At 41.5% G+C, this 22,086-nt stretch overlaps 15 non-coding genes across 15 annotated transcripts; 9 read left to right on the plus strand and 6 right to left on the minus strand.

Moving 5' to 3' along the window:
- Positions 1-254: 254 nt before the first annotated feature.
- Positions 255-349, minus strand: TRNAI-UAU (transfer RNA isoleucine (anticodon UAU)). The gene is made up of 2 exons: positions 312-349; positions 255-290 (listed from the first exon to the last, which is right to left on the minus strand). It is a non-coding gene; the product is annotated as a tRNA-Ile (tRNA).
- Positions 350-1,433: 1,084 nt separating this feature from the next.
- TRNAT-UGU (transfer RNA threonine (anticodon UGU)) lies at positions 1,434-1,505 on the plus strand. The gene has a single exon. It is a non-coding gene; the product is annotated as a tRNA-Thr (tRNA).
- Positions 1,506-2,665: 1,160 nt separating this feature from the next.
- Positions 2,666-2,760, minus strand: TRNAI-UAU (transfer RNA isoleucine (anticodon UAU)). The gene is made up of 2 exons: positions 2,723-2,760; positions 2,666-2,701 (listed from the first exon to the last, which is right to left on the minus strand). It is a non-coding gene; the product is annotated as a tRNA-Ile (tRNA).
- Positions 2,761-3,843: 1,083 nt separating this feature from the next.
- Positions 3,844-3,915, plus strand: TRNAT-UGU (transfer RNA threonine (anticodon UGU)). The gene has a single exon. It is a non-coding gene; the product is annotated as a tRNA-Thr (tRNA).
- A 1,162-nt stretch (positions 3,916-5,077) lies between these two features.
- TRNAI-UAU (transfer RNA isoleucine (anticodon UAU)) lies at positions 5,078-5,172 on the minus strand. The gene is made up of 2 exons: positions 5,135-5,172; positions 5,078-5,113 (listed from the first exon to the last, which is right to left on the minus strand). It is a non-coding gene; the product is annotated as a tRNA-Ile (tRNA).
- Positions 5,173-6,256: 1,084 nt separating this feature from the next.
- On the plus strand, positions 6,257-6,328 carry TRNAT-UGU (transfer RNA threonine (anticodon UGU)). The gene has a single exon. It is a non-coding gene; the product is annotated as a tRNA-Thr (tRNA).
- Positions 6,329-7,488: 1,160 nt separating this feature from the next.
- Positions 7,489-7,583, minus strand: TRNAI-UAU (transfer RNA isoleucine (anticodon UAU)). The gene is made up of 2 exons: positions 7,546-7,583; positions 7,489-7,524 (listed from the first exon to the last, which is right to left on the minus strand). It is a non-coding gene; the product is annotated as a tRNA-Ile (tRNA).
- A 413-nt stretch (positions 7,584-7,996) lies between these two features.
- On the plus strand, positions 7,997-8,078 carry TRNAS-GCU (transfer RNA serine (anticodon GCU)). The gene has a single exon. It is a non-coding gene; the product is annotated as a tRNA-Ser (tRNA).
- A 589-nt stretch (positions 8,079-8,667) lies between these two features.
- On the plus strand, positions 8,668-8,739 carry TRNAT-UGU (transfer RNA threonine (anticodon UGU)). The gene has a single exon. It is a non-coding gene; the product is annotated as a tRNA-Thr (tRNA).
- A 932-nt stretch (positions 8,740-9,671) lies between these two features.
- Positions 9,672-9,766, minus strand: TRNAI-UAU (transfer RNA isoleucine (anticodon UAU)). Its single transcript has 2 exons — positions 9,729-9,766; positions 9,672-9,707 (listed from the first exon to the last, which is right to left on the minus strand). It is a non-coding gene; the product is annotated as a tRNA-Ile (tRNA).
- Positions 9,767-10,848: 1,082 nt separating this feature from the next.
- On the plus strand, positions 10,849-10,920 carry TRNAT-UGU (transfer RNA threonine (anticodon UGU)). Its single transcript has one exon. It is a non-coding gene; the product is annotated as a tRNA-Thr (tRNA).
- A 1,668-nt stretch (positions 10,921-12,588) lies between these two features.
- TRNAS-GCU (transfer RNA serine (anticodon GCU)) lies at positions 12,589-12,670 on the plus strand. The gene has a single exon. It is a non-coding gene; the product is annotated as a tRNA-Ser (tRNA).
- Positions 12,671-13,259: 589 nt separating this feature from the next.
- On the plus strand, positions 13,260-13,331 carry TRNAT-UGU (transfer RNA threonine (anticodon UGU)). The gene has a single exon. It is a non-coding gene; the product is annotated as a tRNA-Thr (tRNA).
- A 1,160-nt stretch (positions 13,332-14,491) lies between these two features.
- On the minus strand, positions 14,492-14,586 carry TRNAI-UAU (transfer RNA isoleucine (anticodon UAU)). The gene is made up of 2 exons: positions 14,549-14,586; positions 14,492-14,527 (listed from the first exon to the last, which is right to left on the minus strand). It is a non-coding gene; the product is annotated as a tRNA-Ile (tRNA).
- Positions 14,587-15,000: 414 nt separating this feature from the next.
- TRNAS-GCU (transfer RNA serine (anticodon GCU)) lies at positions 15,001-15,082 on the plus strand. Its single transcript has one exon. It is a non-coding gene; the product is annotated as a tRNA-Ser (tRNA).
- Positions 15,083-22,086: the final 7,004 nt, after the last annotated feature.

Raw genomic sequence — 22,086 nt, forward strand, 5'->3', positions numbered from 1 at the left:
AGAACACTGTTTTCATCATATTTATTATTCTACAAATGTATTTTTAAATGCACTGATGTGGTGTTTGCATGAAATGCAAGATGGCACATCATGGAATGTTTAAACTGAGCATCGCGTAGGATATGTGATATTTGGCACCCAGAGGAGTAGGACACGTAGATCCTATAAGAAGTAAAGACTCTCTAGCAAGGGCCGTCCATACTCTGAGTTTAAACTTTACTTTTTGTGAAATAGTTTATGAAAAACAACACGGCTGCTCCAGGTGAGGCTCGAACTCACAACCTCGGCATGGCTCAGTGCATGTACTGCTGTATAAGTACCACGCGCTAACCGATTGCACCACTGGAGCTCTCTCTTTTCACATCTCCCCAGGTGAGCCATCTACAGCTGACCAAGTAGATGACAGACACTGCTCCATCATTCACTGTGCAAGATCGACTCACATGCTAGCATGTTATCATGACTATTAAAAATACAGTCCAAACGGAATAGATTCTATAATTGTCCTATAACATATGCTCTGTCTATTCAAAACCCCATAGAATTATATCTTGACAGTTCTGACAAAGTCTAGGGGAATCTTATGAATATTTGTAATTAGCACATAGTAAGAATTTCCCAAAAATGAAATGTAGGTCCCTAATTGGGGGAAGACGTGGAATGTGAGATCTTGCCTCAGCTGTTTTTTTTCTTTTTTAGGTACAGTATATTGACACTTCAGTACCTTTTGTGAAGCAAGGTTTCAGATGGGGCTGTAGGGCAGACGAGGTGGCCGAGTGGTTAAGGCGATGGACTGCTAACCCATTGTGCTCTGCACGCGTGGGTTCGAATCCCACCTTTGTCGGAAAGCCATCAGAGTCTCTTTTGATGGCCAGCATTTCTTGTAGTATAATTACACTCTCTTTCAAGACAGAGCCAGGATCCGCTAGATGGGATCATCTGACTGTTCCATTTTAACAAATATGTCAAATAAAGTGAAGTATTTTGTGCGTAATAGAAATTAGATCTTTCATGGAGTTTCCAGAGGATTGCCTTTCACTCACTCCTGGCTTATTAACCAGTTTGGATAAATAGATTGATAAGAAAGCAGCTCTTACTCCTAAAGTTTAGGCCGTCTCAAATGAATGACTGTTAACATATGTCTGCCCCACAGAGACAGATCACTTCTAATAAGTGGGTTCTCTATATGTCACTGATTGCAGACATACTAACTAGAGCTATCGGTATGGTCTTGAATGTGAAAACTCTTATTTTCTCATATGAAAATGTAGTTTTTCATACTTCCAAGAAAAGTGCCTTAAGCATGGTCTTCAATGTGTGCGCGCACGTGGACATTCATATGCAACTACGTTTCCATACAGAGTCTCAAAATCATAGATATATTCATACCTCAGTAAGAATACATGTTGCAATTTACATCCTGCGTGCAGACTGGCCTTGTAGCTCAGTGGCAGAGCACTGGTCTTGTAAACCAGGGGTCATGAGTTCAAGCCTCATCAGGGCCTTTTTACATGAGTCTTTCTGTATGTTGTTTTCAAGTCATTCTTCCCTGGAGTCACACCTTGCTTTAGGATTGCTTATTGCCAAGCTTCCCTTTCCTGCTTTCATATTATCAAGAAAATATCATGAAGATCATTGAATTATAAATTATTGCCTCACCCCTTCCGATCGCCTGACGAACGCCTGACAAACGCCATTCTCACCCTGCCGGGCAAAGCCAAATAAGCCATGCATATTTACAGTTCCTTTGAAAGGCAGAGCGAGGACTAGGACCTCTGTTCCGACTGAATCTGCATCCACAGAAAGGATGTTATAAGGCCCTACAAATTTCACCAAGGAGATGTGAAATTCTTCCCCCATAAAATACTTTTTTTCCCAGATACCCCGGCTCTTAGGCAAATGAGGTTACTCCTCAAAACCCCACCCCCACTCACCATAAATATCCTTCTCTCCTGCTGTCCATTCAAATGATACAAGGTATCTTGTACATAGAGAGAAAGGGAGAATAGGCAGACTTGCTTCAAAGATTTGGTGACCTTGGATGGGTGGGTTGAATGAAGAAGTGAACCTGGTTTCTGGGAAAGGAGTATCGAGATGAAGATGAGGAAAAGTGAACATGGACCACATTCATAGGTTAGAGAAATACATTTAATAGGTTGAATGGTTTTGAAAAGTGAACTTCGAGCAGTAATTGTTGTTTTTTAAATTGCAAAGAAATTAAAAATGAATGTGGGATTGGAGGCACACTCTGAGCAGAAAAGCACCATAAGCTGCTATGGTGCAACTCAAGATGGTGAATAGAACCTTTAATATGATGATGCTCTTCTTTTGCTAGTTTTTTCGAGTCACCTTTTATTGTAAGTAGCTGATACAGCATTTTTTGCAGCTCTTCAGTTTATGGTTATCATGTGAGAACACTGTTTTCATCATTTTTATTATTCTACAAATGTATTTTTAAATGCACTGATGTGGTGTTTGCATGAAATGCAAGATGGCACATCATGGAATGTTTAAACTGAGCATCGCGTAGGATATGTGATATTTGGCACCCAGAGGAGTAGGACACGTAGATCCTATAAGAAGTAAAGACTCTCTAGCAAGGGCCGTCCATACTCTGAGTTTAAACTTTACTTTTTGTGAAATGGTTTATGAAAAACAACACAGCTGCTCCAGGTGAGGCTCGAACTCACAACCTCGGCATGGCTCAGTGCAAGTACTGCTGTATAAGTACCGCGCGCTAACCGATTGCGCCACTGGAGCTCTCCCTTTTCACATCTCCCCAGGTGAGCCATCTACAGCTGACCAAGTAGATGACAGACACTGCTCCATCATTCACTGTGCAAGATCGACTCACATGCTAGCATGTTATCATGACTATTAAAAATACAGTCCAAACGGAATAGATTCTATAATTGTCCTATAACATATGCTCTGTCTATTCAAAACCCCATAGAATTATATCTTGACAGTTCTGACAAAGTCTAGGGGAATCTTATGAATATTTGTAATTAGCACATAGTAAGAATTTCCCAAAAATGAAATGTAGGTCCCTAATTGGGGGAAGACGTGGAATGTGAGATCTTGCCTCAGCTGTTTTTTTTCTTTTTTAGGTACAGTATATTGACACTTCAGTACCTTTTGTGAAGCAAGGTTTCAGATGGGGCTGTAGGGCAGACGAGGTGGCCGAGTGGTTAAGGCGATGGACTGCTAATCCATTGTGCTCTGCACGCGTGGGTTCGAATCCCACCTTCGTAGAAAGCCATCAGAGTCTCTTTTGATGGCCAGCATTTCTTGTAGTATAATTACACTCTCTTTCAAGACAGAGCCAGGATCCGCTAGATGGGATCATCTGACTGTTCCATTTTAACAAATATGTCAAATAAAGTGAAGTATTTTGTGCGTAATAGAAATTAGATCTTTCATGGAGTTTCCAGAGGATTGCCTTTCACTCACTCCTGGCTTATTAACCAGTTTGGATAAATAGATTGATAAGAAAGCAGCTCTTACTCCTAAAGTTTAGGCCGTCTCAAATGAATGACTGTTAACATATGTCTGCCCCACAGAGACAGATCACTTCTAATAAGTGGGTTCTCTATATGTCACTGATTGCAGACATACTAACTAGAGCTATCGGTATGGTCTTGAATGTGAAAACTCTTATTTTCTCATATGAAAATGTAGTTTTTCATACTTCCAAGAAAAGTGCCTTAAGCATGGTCTTCAATGTGTGCGCGCACGTGGACATTCATATGCAACTACGTTTCCATACAGAGTCTCAAAATCATAGATATATTCATACCTCAGTAAGAATACATGTTGCAATTTACATCCTGCGTGCAGACTGGCCTTGTAGCTCAGTGGCAGAGCACTGGTCTTGTAAACCAGGGGTCATGAGTTCAAGCCTCATCAGGGCCTTTTTACATGAGTCTTTCTGTATGTTGTTTTCAAGTCATTCTTCCCTGGAGTCACACCTTGCTTTAGGATTGCTTATTGCCAAGCTTCCCTTTCCTGCTTTCATATTATCAAGAAAATATCATGAAGATCATTGAATTATAAATTATTGCCTCACCCCTTCCGATCGCCTGACGAACGCCTGACAAACGCCATTCTCACCCTGCCGGGCAAAGCCAAATAAGCCTTCCATATTTACAGTTCCTTTGAAAGGCAGAGCGAGGACTAGGACCTCTGTTCCGACTGAATCTGCATCCACAGAAAGGATGTTATAAGGCCCTACAAATTTCACCAAGGAGATGTGAAATTCTTCCCCCATAAAATACTTTTTTTCCCAGATACCCCGGCTCTTAGGCAAATGAGGTTACTCCTCAAAACCCCTCCCCCACTCACCATAAATATCCTTCTCTCCTGCTGTCCATTCAAATGATACAAGGTATCTTGTACATAGAGAGAAAGGGAGAATAGGCAGACTTGTGCTTCAAAGATTTGGTGACCTTGGATGGGTGGGTTGAATGAAGAAGTGAACCTGGTTTCTGTGAAAGGAGTATCGAGATGAAGATGAGGAAAAGTGAACATGGACCACATTCATAGGTTAGAGAAATACATTTAATAGGTTGAATGGTTTTGAAAAGTGAACTTCGAGCAGTAATTGTTGTTTTTTAAATTGCAAATAAATTAAAAATGAATGTGGGATTGGAGGCACACTCTGAGCAGAAAAGCACCATAAGCTGCTATGGTGCAACTCAAGATGGTGAATAGAACCTTTAATATGATGATGCTCTTCTTTTGCTAGTTTTTTCGAGTCACCTTTTATTGTAAGTAGCTGATACAGCATTTTTTGCAGCTCTTCAGTTTATGGTTATCATGTGAGAACACTGTTTTCATCATATTTATTATTCTACAAATGTATTTTTAAATGCACTGATGTGGTGTTTGCATGAAATGCAAGATGGCACATCATGGAATGTTTAAACTGAGCATCGCGTAGGATATGTGATATTTGGCACCCAGAGGAGTAGGACACGTAGATCCTATAAGAAGTAAAGACTCTCTAGCAAGGGCCGTCCATACTCTGAGTTTAAACTTTACTTTTTGTGAAATGGTTTATGAAAAACAACACGGCTGCTCCAGGTGAGGCTCGAACTCACAACCTCGGCATGGCTCAGTGCAAGTACTGCTGTATAAGTACCGCGCGCTAACCGATTGCGCCACTGGAGCTCTCCCTTTTCACATCTCCCCAGGTGAGCCATCTACAGCTGACCAAGTAGATGACAGACACTGCTCCATCATTCACTGTGCAAGATCGACTCACATGCTAGCATGTTATCATGACTATTAAAAATACAGTCCAAACGGAATAGATTCTATAATTGTCCTATAACATATGCTCTGTCTATTCAAAACCCCATAGAATTATATCTTGACAGTTCTGACAAAGTCTAGGGGAATCTTATGAATATTTGTAATTAGCACATAGTAAGAATTTCCCAAAAATGAAATGTAGGTCCCTAATTGGGGGAAGACGTGGAATGTGAGATCTTGCCTCAGCTGTTTTTTTTCTTTTTTAGGTACAGTATATTGACACTTCAGTACCTTTTGTGAAGCAAGGTTTCAGATGGGGCTGTAGGGCAGACGACGTGGCCGAGTGGTTAAGGCGATGGACTGCTAATCCATTGTGCTCTGCACGCGTGGGTTCGAATCCCACCTTCGTCGGAAAGCCATCAGAGTCTCTTTTGATGGCCAGCATTTCTTGTAGTATAATTACACTCTCTTTCAAGACAGAGCCAGGATCCGCTAGATGGGATCATCTGACTGTTCCATTTTAACAAATATGTCAAATAAAGTGAAGTATTTTGTGCGTAATAGAAATTAGATCTTTCATGGAGTTTCCAGAGGATTGCCTTTCACTCACTCCTGGCTTATTAACCAGTTTGGATAAATAGATTGATAAGAAAGCAGCTCTTACTCCTAAAGTTTAGGCCGTCTCAAATGAATGACTGTTAACATATGTCTGCCCCACAGAGACAGATCACTTCTAATAAGTGGGTTCTCTATATGTCACTGATTGCAGACATACTAACTAGAGCTATCGGTATGGTCTTGAATGTGAAAACTCTTATTTTCTCATATGAAAATGTAGTTTTTCATACTTCCAAGAAAAGTGCCTTAAGCATGGTCTTCAATGTGTGCGCGCACGTGGACATTCATATGCAACTACGTTTCCATACAGAGTCTCAAAATCATAGATATATTCATACCTCAGTAAGAATACATGTTGCAATTTACATCCTGCGTGCAGACTGGCCTTGTAGCTCAGTGGCAGAGCACTGGTCTTGTAAACCAGGGGTCATGAGTTCAAGCCTCATCAGGGCCTTTTTACATGAGTCTTTCTGTATGTTGTTTTCAAGTCATTCTTCCCTGGAGTCACACCTTGCTTTAGGATTGCTTATTGCCAAGCTTCCCTTTCCTGCTTTCATATTATCAAGAAAATATCATGAAGATCATTGAATTATAAATTATTGCCTCACCCCTTCCGATCGCCTGACGAACGCCTGACAAACGCCATTCTCACCCTGCCGGGCAAAGCCAAATAAGCCATGCATATTTACAGTTCCTTTGAAAGGCAGAGCGAGGACTAGGACCTCTGTTCCGACTGAATCTGCATCCACAGAAAGGATGTTATAAGGCCCTACAAATTTCACCAAGGAGATGTGAAATTCTTCCCCCATAAAATACTTTTTTTCCCAGATACCCCGGCTCTTAGGCAAATGAGGTTACTCCTCAAAACCCCACCCCCACTCACCATAAATATCCTTCTCTCCTGCTGTCCATTCAAATGATACAAGGTATCTTGTACATAGAGAGAAAGGGAGAATAGGCAGACTTGCTTCAAAGATTTGGTGACCTTGGATGGGTGGGTTGAATGAAGAAGTGAACCTGGTTTCTGGGAAAGGAGTATCGAGATGAAGATGAGGAAAAGTGAACATGGACCACATTCATAGGTTAGAGAAATACATTTAATAGGTTGAATGGTTTTGAAAAGTGAACTTCGAGCAGTAATTGTTGTTTTTTAAATTGCAAATAAATTAAAAATGAATGTGGGATTGGAGGCACACTCTGAGCAGAAAAGCACCATAAGCTGCTATGGTGCAACTCAAGATGGTGAATAGAACCTTTAATATGATGATGCTCTTCTTTTGCTAGTTTTTTCGAGTCACCTTTTATTGTAAGTAGCTGATACTGCATTTTTTGCAGCTCTTCAGTTTATGGTTATCATGTGAGAACACTGTTTTCATCATATTTATTATTCTACAAATGTATTTTTAAATGCACTGATGTGGTGTTTGCATGAAATGCAAGATGGCACATCATGGAAAGTTTAAACTGAGCATCGCGTAGGATATGTGATATTTGGCACCCAGAGGAGTAGGACACGTAGATCCTATAAGAAGTAAAGACTCTCTAGCAAGGGCCGTCCATACTCTGAGTTTAAACTTTACTTTTTATGAAATGGTTTATGAAAAACAACACGGCTGCTCCAGGTGAGGCTCGAACTCACAACCTCGGCATGGCTCAGTGCAAGTACTGCTGTATAAGTACCGCGCGCTAACCGATTGCGCCACTGGAGCTCTCTCTTTTCACATCTCCCCAGGTGAGCCATCTACAGCTGACCAAGTAGATGACAGACACTGCTCCATCATTCACTGTGGAAGATCGACTCACATGCTAGCATGTTATCATGACTATTAAAAATACAGTCCAAACGGAATAGATTCTATAATTGTCCTATAACATATGCTCTGTCTATTCAAAACCCCATAGAATTATATCTTGACAGTTCTGACAAAGTCTAGGGGAATCTTATGAATATTTGTAATTAGCACATAGTAAGAATTTCCCAAAAATGAAATGTAGGTCCCTAATTGGGGGAAGACGTGGAATGTGAGATCTTGCCTCAGCTGTTTTTTTTCTTTTTTAGGTACAGTATATTGACACTTCAGTACCTTTTGTGAAGCAAGGTTTCAGATGGGGCTGTAGGGCAGACGAGGTGGCCGAGTGGTTAAGGCGATGGACTGCTAATCCATTGTGCTCTGCACGCGTGGGTTCGAATCCCACCTTCGTCGGAAAGCCATCAGAGTCTCTTTTGATGGCCAGCATTTCTTGTAGTATAATTACACTCTCTTTCAAGACAGAGCCAGGATCCGCTAGATGGGATCATCTGACTGTTCCATTTTAACAAATATGTCAAATAAAGTGAAGTATTTTGTGCGTAATAGAAATTAGATCTTTCATGGAGTTTCCAGAGGATTGCCTTTCACTCACTCCTGGCTTATTAACCAGTTTGGATAAATAGATTGATAAGAAAGCAGCTCTTACTCCTAAAGTTTAGGCCGTCTCAAATGAATGACTGTTAACATATGTCTGCCCCACAGAGACAGATCACTTCTAATAAGTGGGTTCTCTATATGTCACTGATTGCAGACATACTAACTAGAGCTATCGGTATGGTCTTGAATGTGAAAACTCTTATTTTCTCATATGAAAATGTAGTTTTTCATACTTCCAAGAATAGTGCCTTAAGCATGGTTTTCAATGTGTGCGCGCACATGGACATTCATATGCAACTACGTTTCCATACAGAGTCTCAAAATCATAGATATATTCATACCTCAGTAAGAATACATGTTGCAATTTACATCCTGCGTGCAGACTGGCCTTGTAGCTCAGTGGCAGAGCACTGGTCTTGTAAACCAGGGGTCATGAGTTCAAGCCTCATCAGGGCCTTTTTACATGAGTCTTTCTGTATGTTGTTTTCAAGTCATTCTTCCCTGGAGTCACACCTTGCTTTAGGATTGCTTATTGCCAAGCTTCCCTTTCCTGCTTTCATATTATCAAGAAAATATCATGAAGATCATTGAATTATAAATTATTACCTCACCCCTTCCGATCGCCTGACGAACGCCTGACAAACGCCATTCTCACCCTGCCGGGCATAGCCAAATAAGCCTTCCATATTTACAGTTCCTTTGAAAGGCAGAGCGAGGACTAGGACCTCTGTTCCGACTGAATCTGCATCCACAGAAAGGATGTTATAAGGCCCTACAAATTTCACCAAGGAGATGTGAAATTCTTCCCCCATAAAACACTTTTTTTCCCAGATATCCCGGCTCTTAGGCAAATGAGGTTACTCCTCAAAACCCCTCCCCCACTCACCATAAATATCCTTCTCTCCTGCTGTCCATTCAAATGATACAAGGTATCTTGTACATAGAGAGAAAGGGAGAATAGGCAGACTTGTGCTTCAAAGATTTGGTGACCTTGGATGGGTGGGTTGAATGAAGAAGTGAACCTGGTTTCTGGGAAAGGAGTATCGAGATGAAGATGAGGAAAAGTGAACATGGACCACATTCATAGGTTAGAGAAATACATTTAATAGGTTGAATGGTTTTGAAAAGTGAACTTCGAGCACTGTTTTCATCATATTTATTATTCTACAAATGTATTTTTAAATGCACTGATGTGGTGTTTGCATGAAATGCAAGATGGCACATCATGGAATGTTTAAACTGAGCATCGCGTAGGATATGTGATATTTGGCACCCAGAGGAGTAGGACACGTAGATCCTATAAGAAGTAAAGACTCTCTAGCAAGGGCAGTCCATACTCTGAGTTTAAACTTTACTTTTTGTGAAATGGTTTATGAAAAACAACACGGCTGCTCCAGGTGAGGCTCGAACTCACAACCTCGGCATGGCTCAGTGCAAGTACTGCTGTATAAGTACCGCGCGCTAACCGATTGCGCCACTGGAGCTCTCTCTTTTCACATCTCCCCAGGTGAGCCATCTACAGCTGACCAAGTAGATGACAGACACTGCTCCATCATTCACTGTGCAAGATCGACTCACATGCTAGCATGTTATCATGACTATTAAAAATACAGTCCAAATGGAATAGATTCTATAATTGTCCTATAACATATGCTCTGTCTATTCAAAACCCCATAGAATTATATCTTGACAGTTCTGACAAAGTCTAGGGGAATCTTATGAATATTTGTAATTAGCACATAGTAAGAATTTCCCAAAAATGAAATGTAGGTCCCTAATTGGGGGAAGACGTGGAATGTGAGATCTTGCCTCAGCTGTTTTTTTTCTTTTTTAGGTACAGTATATTGACACTTCAGTACCTTTTGTGAAGCAAGGTTTCAGAATGTGCTGTAGGGCAGACGAGGTGGCCGAGTGGTTAAGGCGATGGACTGCTAATCCATTGTGCTCTGCACGCGTGGGTTCGAAACACACCTTCGTCGGAAAGCCATCAGAGTCTCTTTTGATGGCCAGCATTTCTTGTAATAATTACACTCTCTTTCAAGACAGAGCCACGATCCGCTAGATGGGATCATCTGACTGTTCCATTTTAACAAATATGTCAAATAAAGCGAAGTATTTTGTGCGTAATAGAAATTAGATCTTTCATGGAGTTTCCAGAGGATTGCCTTTCACTCACTCCTGGCTTATTAACCAGTTTGGATAAATAGATTGATAAGAAAGCAGCTCTTACTCCTAAAGTTTAGGCCGTCTCAAATGAATGACTGTTAACATATGTCTGCCCCACAGAGACAGATCACTTCTAATAAGTGGGTTCTCTATATGTCACTGATTGCAGACATACTAACTAGAGCTATCAGTATGGTCTTGAATGGGAAAACTCTTATTTTCTCATATGAAAATGTAGTTTTTCATACTTCCAAGAAAAGTGCCTTAAGCATGGTCTTCAATGTGTGCGCGCACGTGGACATTCATATGCAACTACGTTTCTATACAGAGTCTCAAAATCATAGATATATTCATACCTCAGTAAGAATACATGTTGCAATTTACATCCTGCGTGCAGACTGGCCTTGTAGCTCAGTGGCAGAGCACTGGTCTTGTAAACCAGGGGTCATGAGTTCAAGCCTCATCAGGGCCTTTTTACATGAGTCTTTCTGTATGTTGTTTTCAAGTCATTCTTCCCTGGAGTCACACCTTGCTTTAGGATTGCTTATTGCCAAGCTTCCCTTTCCTGCTTTCATATTATCAAGAAAATATCATGAAGATCATTGAATTATAAATTATTGCCTCACCCCTTCCGATCGCCTGATGAACGCCTGACAAACGCCATTCTCACCCTGCCGGGCAAAGCCAAATAAGCCATGCATATTTACAGTTCCTTTGAAAGGCAGAGCGAGGACTAGGACCTCTGTTCCGACTGAATCTGCACCCACAGAAAGGATGTTATAAGGCCCTACAAATTTCACCAAGGAGATGTGAAATTCTTCCCCCATAAAATACTTTTTTTCCCAGATACCCCGGCTCTAAGGCAAATGAGGTTACTCCTCAAAACCCCACCCCCACTCACCATAAATATCCTTCTCTCCTGCTGTCCATTCAAATGATACAAGGTATCTTGTACATAGAGAGAAAGGGAGAATAGGCAGACTTGCTTCAAAGATTTGGTGACCTTGGATGGGTGGGTTGAATGAAGAAGTGAACCTGGTTTCTGGGAAAGGAGTATCGAGATGAAGATGAGGAAAAGTGAACATGGACCACATTCATAGGTTAGAGAAATACATTTAATAGGTTGAATGGTTTTGAAAAGTGAACTTCGAGCAGTAATTGTTGTTTTTTAAATTGCAAAGAAATTAAAAATGAATGTGGGATTGGAGGCACACTCTGAGCAGAAAAGCACCATAAGCTGCTATGGTGCAACTCAAGATGGTCAATAGAACCTTTAATATGATGATGCTCTTCTTTTGCTAGTTTTTTCGAGTCACCTTTTATTGTAAGTAGCTGATACAGCATTTTTTGCAGCTCTTCAGTTTATGGTTATCATGTGAGAACACTGTTTTCATCATTTTTATTATTCTACAAATGTATTTTTAAATGCACTGATGTGGTGTTTGCATGAAATGCAAGATGGCACATCATGGAATGTTTAAACTGAGCATCGCGTAGGATATGTGATATTTGGCACCCAGAGGAGTAGGACACGTAGATCCTATAAGAAGTAAAGACTCTCTAGCAAGGGCCGTCCATACTCTGAGTTTAAACTTTACTTTTTGTGAAATGGTTTATGAAAAACAACACGGCTGCTCCAGGTGAGGCTTGAACTCACAACCTCGGCATGGCTCAGTGCAAGTACTGCTGTATAAGTACCGCGTGCTTACCGATTGCGCCACTGGAGCTCTCTCTTTTCACATCTCCCCAGGTGAGCCATCTACAGCTGACCAAGTAGATGACAGACACTGCTCCATCATTCACTGTGCAAGATCGACTCACATGCTAGCATGTTATCATGACTATTAAAAATACAGTTCAAACGGAATAGATTCTATAATTGTCCTATAACATATGCTCTGTCTATTCAAAACCCCATAGAATTATATCTTGACAGTTCTGACAAAGTCTAGGGGAATCTTATGAATATTTGTAATTAGCACATAGTAAGAATTTCCCAAAAATGAAATGTAGGTCCCTAATTGGGGGAAGACGTGGAATGTGAGATCTTGCCTCAGCTGTTTTTTTTCTTTTTTAGGTACAGTATATTGACACTTCAGTACCTTTTGTGAAGCAAGGTTTCAGATGGTGCTGTAGGGCAGACGAGGTAGCCGAGTGGTTAAGGCGATGGACTGCTAATCCATTGTGCTCTGCACGCGTGGGTTCGAATCCCACCTTCGTCAGAAAGCCATCAGAGTCTCTTTTGATGGCCAGCATTTCTTGTAGTATAATTACACTCTCTTTCAAGACAGAGCCAGGATCCGCTAGATGGGATCATCTGACTGTTCCATTTTAACAAATATGTCAAATAAAGTGAAGTATTTTGTGCATAATAGAAATTAGATCTTTCATGGAGTTTCCAGAGGATTGCCTTTCACTCACTCCTGGCTTATTAACCAGTTTGGATAAATAGATTGATAAGAAAGCAGCTCTTACTCCTAAAGTTTAGGCCGTCTCAAATGAATGACTGTTAACATATGTCTGCCCCACAGAGACAGATCACTTCTAATAAGTGGGTTCTCTATATGTCACTGATTGCAGACATACTAACTAGAGCTATCGGTATGGTCTTGAATGTGAAAACTCTTATTTTCTCATATGAAAATGTAGTTTTTCATACTTCCAAGAATAGTGCCTTAAGCATGGTTTTCAATGTGTGCGCGCACGTGGACATTCATATGCAACTACGTTTCCATACAGAGTCTCAAAATCATAGATATATTCATACCTCAGTAAGAATACATGTTGCAATTTACATCCTGTGTGCAGACTGGCCTTGTAGCTCAGTGGCAGAGCACTGGTCTTGTAAACCAGGGGTCATGAGTTCAAGCCTCATCAGGGCCTTTTTACATGAGTCTTTCTGTATGTTGTTTTCAAGTCATTCTTCCCTGGAGTCACACCTTGCTTTAGGATTGCTTATTGCCAAGCTTCCCTTTCCTGCTTTCATATTATCAAGAAAATATCATGAAGATCATTGAATTATAAATTATTGCCTCACCCCTTCCGATCGCCTGACGAACGCCTGACAAACGCCATTCTCACCCTGCCGGGCAAAGCCAAATAAGCCATGCATATTTACAGTTCCTTTGAAAGGCAGAACGAGGACTAGGACCTCTGTTCCGACTGAATCTGCATCCACAGAAAGGATGTTATAAGGCCCTACAAATTTCACCAAGGAGATGTGAAATTCTTCCCCCATAAAATACTTTTTTTCCCAGATACCCCGGCTCTTAGGCAAATGAGGTTACTCCTCAAAACCCCACCCCCACTCACCATAAATATCCTTCTCTCCTGCTGTCCATTCAAATGATACAAGGTATCTTGTACATAGAGAGAAAGGGAGAATAGGCAGACTTGCTTCAAAGATTTGGTGACCTTGGATGGGTGGGTTGAATGAAGAAGTGAACCTGGTTTCTGGGAAAGGAGTATCGAGATGAAGATGAGGAAAAGTGAACATGGACCACATTCATAGGTTAGAGAAATACATTTAATAGGTTGAATGGTTTTGAAAAGTGAACTTCGAGCAGTAATTGTTGTTTTTTAAATTGCAAAGAAATTAAAAATGAATGTGGGATTGGAGGCATACTCTGAGCAGAAAAGCACCATAAGCTGCTATGGTGCAAGTCAAGATGGTGAATAGAACCTTTAATATGATGATGCTCTTCTTTTGCTAGTTTTTTCGAGTCACCTTTTATTGTAAGTAGCTGATACAGCATTTTTTGCAGCTCTTCAGTTTATGGTTATCATGTGAGAACACTGTTTTCATCATATTTATTATTCTACAAATGTATTTTTAAATGCACTGATGTGGTGTTTGCATGAAATGCAAGATGGCACATCATGGAATGTTTAAACTGAGCATCGCGTAGGATATGTGATATTTGGCACCCAGAGGAGTAGGACACGTAGATCCTATAAGAAGTAAAGACTCTCTAGCAAGGGCCGTCCATACTCTGAGTTTAAACTTTACTATTTGTGAAATGGTTTATGAAAAACAACACGGCTGCTCCAGGTGAGGCTCGAACTCACAACCTCGGCATGGCTCAGTGCAAGTACTGCTGTATAAGTACCGCGCGCTAACCGATTGCGCCACTGGAGCTCTCTCTTTTCATATCTCCCCAGGTGAGCCATCTACAGCTGACCAAGTAGATGACAGACACTGCTCCATCATTCACTGTGCAAGATCGACTCACATGCTAGCATGTTATCATGACTATTAAAAATACAGTCCAAACGGAATAGATTCTATAATTGTCCTATAACATATGCTCTGTCTATTCAAAACCCCATAGAATTATATCTTGACAGTTCTGACAAAGTCTAGGGGAATCTTATGAATATTTGTAATTAGCACATAGTAAGAATTTCCCAAAAATGAAATGTAGGTCCCTAATTGGGGGAAGACGTGGAATGTGAGATCTTGCCTCAGCTGTTTTTTTTTCTTTTTTAGGTACAGTATATTGACACTTCAGTACCTTTTGTGAAGCAAGGTTTCAGATGGGGCTGTAGGGCAGACGAGGTGGCCGAGTGGTTAAGGCGATGGACTGCTAATCCATTGTGCTCTGCACGCGTGGGTTCGAATCCCACCTTCGTCGGAAAGCCATCAGAGTCTCTTTTGATGGCCAGCATTTCTTGTAGTATAATTACACTCTCTTTCAAGACAGAGCCAGGATCCGCTAGATGGGATCATCTGACTGTTCCATTTTAACAAATATGTCAAACAAAGTGAAGTATTATGTGCGTAATAGAAATTAGATCTTTCATGGAGTTTCCAGAGGATTGCCTTTCACTCACTCCTGGCTTATTAACCAGTTTGGATAAATAGATTGATAAGAAAGCAGCTCTTACTCCTAAAGTTTAGGCCGTCTCAAATGAATGACTGTTAACATATGTCTGCCCCACAGAGACAGATCACTTCTAATAAGTGGGTTCTCTATATGTCACTGATTGCAGACATACTAACTAGAGCTATCGGTATGGTCTTGAATGTGAAAACTCTTATTTTCTCATATGAAAATGTAGTTTTTCATACTTCCAAGAAAAGTGCCTTAAGCATGGTCTTCAATGTGTGCGCGCACGTGGACATTCATATGCAACTACGTTTCCATACAGAGTCTCAAAATCATAGATATATTCATACCTCAGTAAGAATACATGTTGCAATTTACATCCTGCGTGCAGACTGGCCTTGTAGCTCAGAGGCAGAGCACTGGTCTTGTAAACCAGGGGTCATGAGTTCAAGCCTCATCAGGGCCTTTTTACATGAGTCTTTCTGTATGTTGTTTTCAAGTCATTCTTCCCTGGAGTCACACCTTGCTTTAGGATTGCTTATTGCCAAGCTTCCCTTTCCTGCTTTCATATTATCAAGAAAATATCATGAAGATCATTGAATTATAAATTATTGCCTCACCCCTTCCGATCGCCTGACGAACGCCTGACAAACGCTATTCTCACCCTGCCGGGCAAAGCCAAATAAGCCATGCATATTTACAGTTCCTTTGAAAGGCAGAACGAGGACTAGGACCTATGTTCCGACTGAATCTGCATCCACAGAAAGGATGTTATAAGGCCCTACAAATTTCACCAAGGAGATGTGAAATTCTTCCCCCATAAAATACTTTTTTTCCCAGATACCCCGGCTCTTAGGCAAATGAGGTTACTCCTCAAAACCCCACCCCCACTCACCATAAATATCCTTCTCTCCTGCTGTCCATTCAAATGATACAAGGTATCTTGTACATAGAGAGAAAGGGAGAATAGGCAGACTTGCTTCAAAGATTTGGTGACCTTGGATGGGTGGGTTGAATGAAGAAGTGAACCTGGTTTCTGGGAAAGGAGTATCGAGATGAAGATTGTGGAAATATGGATTTTTCTGATCAGTTATGTCCCCTATCTTGGACCCCAACGGTTTCATGTATGAATCACAAGTACATGTATGTGCCCTCCAGTTCCAGTTATGAAGACGCAAACACATGTGCGTCCACCGTCAACATGTCCTCTTTCAGATCCGCCATGAATAGGCCGGATATTCCATTCCTAAGTACGAAAGGCCACCGGCTTTATATGGTTCACTTATGCCATTTTATGGTCCAGGAAAGTAGGCCCTGATTCTGTCATCAAGCTCTTCTTGCCTTCTGCTTCTGAAAGCTCCAGTCTGAGCCTGCATCTGTGACCATGAACTTTGTCTCATTCCCTGCGCGGCCCACGAAGGCTGACATCAGCCTGTTGCCTGCCAAAAACTGTATTTCACCTTCGAAATTATCTGCTTCGTTCCCTGCCCAATGCATTCCTGTCTAGTAGTTTAAGTAAACATTCTTCCAGCTACCGAGCAAAGGCCCGGCTTCTCTGTCTTTATGCAAGTAATTCATAGCCCTATTATTATGGAAGATTTCTGCCCTCGCATCTAGTGTAGACACTTAGACGCTTGTACACGCACTAACAGTCAGTATAGTCAGTATAGAATAAGATTCTACTCTAAGAGACCTCTCTTTTGGATAACATAGTTCTTTAAACATAGGATGTTAGATATGATTTGGGATTAGGTTGACTTGACCCTCCAGACTTCTGTCGCCACATGTAGAGCTAAATGTCAAGTCCCCTTCACCCCCTAGTTGCACGTCAATGACACGTCATGCTGCTGCGCGCGCATTTCTGCCAAGTATTTCTGCTGACATTGCGCAATTCTTTCATGGAACCACCCTATTATGACATCACATCTGATGACGTTCTTTAATCACACCCAGTTACGCCTACTTTTGCTACGCACGTATATCTTATCTACACTATCAATTGTTACGCCTCTTGCATTTGCTTCACTGTAATGCCTATTGTATAAAAGTAATTAATTATCAATAAAGTATGTACTTCACTTCCTGAACCTTCGTGGTGATGGAACTTGGAGCAACCGATTCGAATCGACCATTGGAATAAAGCCCATTCCGAACCTCTAATACCACGGATTCTGCCTCTTATTTACTGAGCTATTTTTATTATGTTTCTGTATCAAATTAAGTCCCGGTAATTAAATTATTTACCACATGAATGGCGCCCGAACAGGGACACTTTCTCATCTCACGCGCCGGTGGTGCGTTGCAGGCCCGGTCTCCTGCCACAGCTGGACGGACAATAACGCGTACCAGCAGGATTTCCTGTATCTCCCTCCGGTCAAGCGGGGGCGACTGAGGCTGCGATCAACACCCAGACGAGGCGGTGAGAAGTGCGAAGTATCCCGACCAGAGCCTAGCTGAGAGAGCAAGATCCGAGGTATACAGAGGCCCACCAGGTGTCCGAAGTGCCCGAGTCGAGTCCAGTCCGGTTCAAGTTCAGTTCAGTTCCGAGGCCTTCCGTTTCCGAGCTACCCGGTGAGTACCATTACTGGGGAGGCGTTCTGACGTGCACATAGGTTGTGCCGGTCAAGACGGGTTTGGGTACACAAATCCGGTCTGCACTGTTTCAGCAGTGTATCTGTACTGTTTAGCAGTATATCTAGTATATCAAGTATATAAATTCAGAATAATCCAGATAATGCCGAGTATTATGTTTAGTGATTAAGTTTTCCTTAGATCGTCATTATCATTGTTGCTCAGTTAAATGTTACATGTTAAATGTTTTAAATACGTTCTGCATATTGTGGTATGAATGACTGTTCATTATTGTGTTTATTTGTATTAAGTTTGTTCAAGATCAAGTATCAGACCAGTTCTCAAATATGCCGCTCTTTTCGAAATTAAGACAGATCACAACTAGAAAAGGGGTACTCGAAGAAGCCGTTCCTATTCCTCCTAGGGACACTCCAGGGTACTTCATGTATCATAAACATGGCTTAGACGCTATATTATTTCTTGATTTATGGGTAGACTACACCAAGGGATTACCAGAAAGTCAGAGGTGGCCCACAGCTGGGACCTGGGATGCAGAGTGCATCATGAAAGTAGAGGAAGAGTTATGGAAAAGGAAAGTCAGACAGTCACAGAAAGACGCCGTTGAGTTATGGCGTAAAGAATCTCATAGACGTACAGAAAAAGCACTCCGACAGGAAGAGAAAAATAAAGAGAATTCAAATAAAGTCCTAGAAAATCTATTAATTGAAGAAGGTACACAAGTGAAATCAGAACAAATAGACAGACAAAGAAATGCCCTTATGAATGGTATGTATCCCCTCCTGGCCGAGGGATTACCTAAGGCTACTCCGGAAATACCAAAAGACTTGCCACCCCCATTGTTTCCAATAAAAATACATCCTAAGGGGCATCCTAGAACCGCAGAAGATGTTTTTCTTTCCTCATATTTAGATGACGCAGCTCCCGAGTACGCTAATCCCGCCCCACATAGACCGCCAGCCAGGGAGGTTCAACGCCAAGATCCTGTATCTGTATCTCTACAGCAACAAATCCTGACACAAGTTCCGGCAAGCACATCTGTTTCTACATCGGTTCCTACAGCTACTTCTATAGCTGTGTCCACACCTATAGTTGCTGTATCGCGTTCAACGAATCCTTTCACGCCTGTGGTAAATAAAAATTCCTTTACCGGGACTGAATTTGATACAGAAACATTATAAAATAGCTCAGTAAAATGAGAGGCAGAATCCGTGATATTAGAGGTTCGGAATGGGCTTTATTCCAGTGATCGATTATAATCGGATGCTCCAAGTTCCATCACCACGGGGGTTCAGGAAGTGAAGTACATACTTTATTGACAAGAAGTAACTTTTATAGTACATACATTACAATGAAGCGAATACAGTAGGCGTAACAATTGATAAGGAAATTGACGTTTTGTCTGCGTAACCAAAAATGGGTGTAATAATGAGTAAAAAGGAACATAATTGGTTATGATGTCATACATAGGTGGATCTATAAGATAATACTTGGCCTAGATGCGCGCGCAGCAGTATGACGTGTAATTGACGTGTAACTAGGGGGTGAAGGGGACTTGACATTAGCTCTACATGTGGAGACGAAAAGTCTGGGGGGTCAAGTCAACCTAATCCCAAATCATATCTAACATCCTATGTTTAAAGAACTATGTTATCCACAAAAGAAGGACTCTCGGACAGAATCTATTCTATACTGACTGTGCGTGCGTGTACAAGCGTCTAAGTGTCTACACTGAATGCGAGGGGGTAGGAATATTCCATGGTAACAGGGCTATGAATTACTTGCATGAGGACAGAGAAGCCGGGCCTTTTTGCTTGGTAACTGGAAGAATGTTTACTTAAACTACTAGGCAGGAATGCATCGGCTGAGGGGGAAGCAGATAATTCGAAGGTGAAATACAGTTCTTGGCAGAGAATAGGCTGATGTCAGGCTTCGTGAGCCGCGCAGAGAATGAGACAAAGTTCATGGTCACAGATGCAGGCTCAGACCGGAGCTTTCAGAGGCAGAAGGCAAGAGGAGTTTTGATGACAGAATCAGGCCTACTTGCCTGGACTGTAAAATGGCATAAGTGAACCATATAAAGCCGGTGGCCTTTCATATTTAGGAATGGAATATCCGGCCTATTTATGGCGGATCTGACAGAGGACATGTTGACGGTGGACGCACATGTGTTTGCGTCTTCATAACTGGAACTGGAGGAAACATACATGTACTTGTGACATGCACATGGAACCGTTGGGGTCCAAGATAGGGGACATAACTGACCAGAAAAATCCATATTTCCACATTCCCTCCTTGTCCCCTACTTGCCCTTCAAGAGATATCAATCTTCATCAATCCATTGATCTGTTCATATAGCACCATTTGTTCTTCTTTCTTCTTTCGTGACGAATGAAATCTTGGTGGTGGAATACACGATGTGGCACACAGACCACAAATCGCTGGTCCACATTGTAGACATAGACAGCAACTGAATAGTATGAGAAGGCCAATACCTAGGAAGGATAAAACTCTCCATCCCCAGGCTGATACCACATTCCAAAACCAACTGGACCAAGTCCAAGTGCCTGGGTTCTGGTGTATCTGGTTTACAATCTTATGAAGGCGAGTGATGGCTTTATATACAGATGGCGAATTTTCTGGTATGAATACGCAGCAGCTTGATCCGATGACCCTACAAGCTCCGCCCCTATCAGCCAGGATGACGTCAAGGACAAGACGATTTTGAAGCACAACAATCCGCATAGCAGACTGCTCTTCCGTTAAATTGCCTAAGGCGGAAATAGTCTCATTCACTACTGCTTCAAGGGTTCTAGTTAATCTACGTATCAGCTTACTATTAGTAACAGTACCTATATAGGGAAAGATACCTTTATTAAAATCTACATACTTGTCCCATGCCGTCTCAGTGTAATCGACAATGGGGAGATCTCTCCGCTCTCTGTTGTGTACTAAATGAATATTTCTGTAATAATCAGGAGGAGCTAGGAAAACAGGTGGCAAAAGGAATGCAATGTAGCAGGTACCATCCCAATCTAGAGGTAGACGCATATATGCAGTCTGACCACATATAAAGTAGGAGTGGCGAGAAGCTTTAAATGAAGATTTGCCTTGATCACTGAATTCTACTATAGTAGTGCATTTACTATGGCCCATATGTATGGAACCAACCTTTCTTACACACAATTCACCCTTCGCTGGGAATACTGACATGGTGGGTAAGACTAGTTCAATTTCGGATACGACATTTAGAATCATGAGATTAGGTGTAAAATTACCTAATCCATATACTTCATTTTCTAGATCAGTTCCTGTTCTTTTGGGGCGACCCTCCTTGTCAGGGTAGCAGACCTTGAGTAAAACTAGGTTCAGGTTTCCCCATACCCAATGATCTTGGTAAACTGCTGTGTCTGAGTCCATGGAATTGATTAAACTGAACCATGCTCCACAGGAGCCATTATGTGTAAATGGGTGTGGAAAGAAAGGCAGGACTCCTTCATAATTCTGATAGGGAGGGAGTCGGCCACACACCCAACAATTAGTGGCATTACTAGTCTGATGGGAATGATGTAGCATACTAATGAAAGTGTTATTGCGCAGCGCAAGTCTATAAGACAATTCATGCGGAGGTAAGTCACTAAAAGAATGTTCAGCAGCAACATTATAAACATGTCTAGAAATAGGGTAATATATGTGCAACAACATACTTGTAATAATTATTAAAAGACTCAATAAAAACAAAATTAATAATGTCACTATGCAGTGGCTACGCAGTGATTTACAATACGCCTGTCGTTTCAACATTTTCCGCGACTGTCCATGATTCAGGTCTAGATGATACATGTCAGAGACAAATTCAACCGCTTCACCTTGGAGAGGACTTAAACAATCAAATTGTCTGACGTTCTAGGCCTCAATTTTACTTTATAGAGTTCGGTTTCAGTTTTTTCAACCAAAGGAAGTTTTGAATCAGTCTGTGAGGGAGTGCAGGGCACAATGTCTATATCCGAGGATAGTCCATGAAATTTCTTGATATGGCTTGAATGAATCCAGCCCTTGCGGCCCTCGATCTTCACGGCTGTTCTTGTGGTCAGCAGGACCAACTTGGGTGATTTCCACCTGGGCTCTAGCTGAGTCTTTCGGTCGAAATTCCTCACAAAGACAAGATCACCCGGAACAACGTCATGGGGTTTCACCTCAGTGTTGTCGGGAAAGGCTGC

This window comes from Triturus cristatus, chromosome 12 (assembly GCF_964204655.1).
Source record: "Triturus cristatus chromosome 12, aTriCri1.1, whole genome shotgun sequence".
Taxonomy (NCBI): Eukaryota; Metazoa; Chordata; class Amphibia; order Caudata; family Salamandridae; genus Triturus; species Triturus cristatus.